This window comes from Myotis lucifugus, unplaced genomic scaffold (assembly GCF_000147115.1).
Source record: "Myotis lucifugus unplaced genomic scaffold, Myoluc2.0 scaffold_0, whole genome shotgun sequence".
In the NCBI taxonomy this organism is placed as follows: domain Eukaryota; kingdom Metazoa; phylum Chordata; class Mammalia; order Chiroptera; family Vespertilionidae; genus Myotis; species Myotis lucifugus.
This window is the reverse complement of record NW_005871048.1, coordinates 11,570,768-11,571,994: the sequence shown is the minus strand read 5'-3', so window position 1 is coordinate 11,571,994 and position 1,227 is coordinate 11,570,768.

The window sequence follows — 1,227 nt, the reverse complement described above, 5'->3', positions numbered from 1 at the left end:
ATGCTGGATACAGATTCATTCTGATGCCTAAATAAAAATTAAGGAGTATCAGAAATGAGAATTGCCTGACATCTGACATTTTAAGTGTTTCTATTATAAAGCTCTATCTCAGTTATTTCATTTTTGAAAACAAAGTACTGTTTGGGTAAGCACTGTATCAATACTAATTTTGGCTGCTTATAGAAGTCACTTGATGGGCTTAGTTAAAAACAAAGGAAAAAAACAAAATCTAACATAGATTTAGTCATTATTCCTGGTCATATGACTACACAGTTATGATTAAACATTATTGTAAACAAGCCTTTTAAAATTTACTTTTAAAAGCCATACAGTATGTAGTTAAATTTTGGCAATCGGGGAAATACACACCTACAGAAGGAATGAAAACCAACATTTGCCTGCCGTGATGTGAATGTGTATTTGTGGCTTGCTTCGGGAATAATTTCAGCTGCATGTAATGGAAGCCTGACTACAATGGCTTCATCGGAACAGACTCAATTCTTCTCACACAGCATGGAGTTTGGATATAAGCAGTCCCAGTTTGGTATAACAGTTCAACAATCCCATTAGGAATACCAACTTCTTTTTACTTTCCCTTCACCATCCTCTTGATGTGGTTTTAGTTCTCCTGGTTATAAGAAGACAGCTCCACTTGTCCACAGCTTCTTGTCCACATTCCAGGCAGAAGTAAAAAGGTTAGGACACGATGACAAAAGTAAAAAAAGTGCAAGCAAGCCAAGCTTTCCTTTTATGAAGAATTTTTCCTAAAGCCCTCATCCAGCAATTTCTGCTTACCTCTCATTTTTACTCATGGAAGTAAAAATTATGCTGTCGCTGTGACAAACATCCATATCTGTAGAGAATTCTTATGAGTTTATTTGAGCAAAACTAACAACAACTGCTAGGAAGCAAAATCTCAAAGGATTGAAGGCAAGAGACATCAAAACAAGGAAATCTCTGGAATTGGATAAAAAGTAAAAAGAAGAGAAACATTTATTTCTTTTACATAATTGGGTATAGGATAGTTAACAGTTAATAATTAACACAATAGCAGTAATAATGAGGGGTTCTGTGATCTCAAGTTCTGGTGCAGGGATTGTGCCGTGAAGGGTCTGGTAAAAGAAAATTACCCTGACATTCCAAAGGTATGTCATCTTAGATGCAAAAAGATAATAGACAGGTTCAGTTAAGGTAAAGATTGACCTTTGTCAGGGCAGATACTGCCCT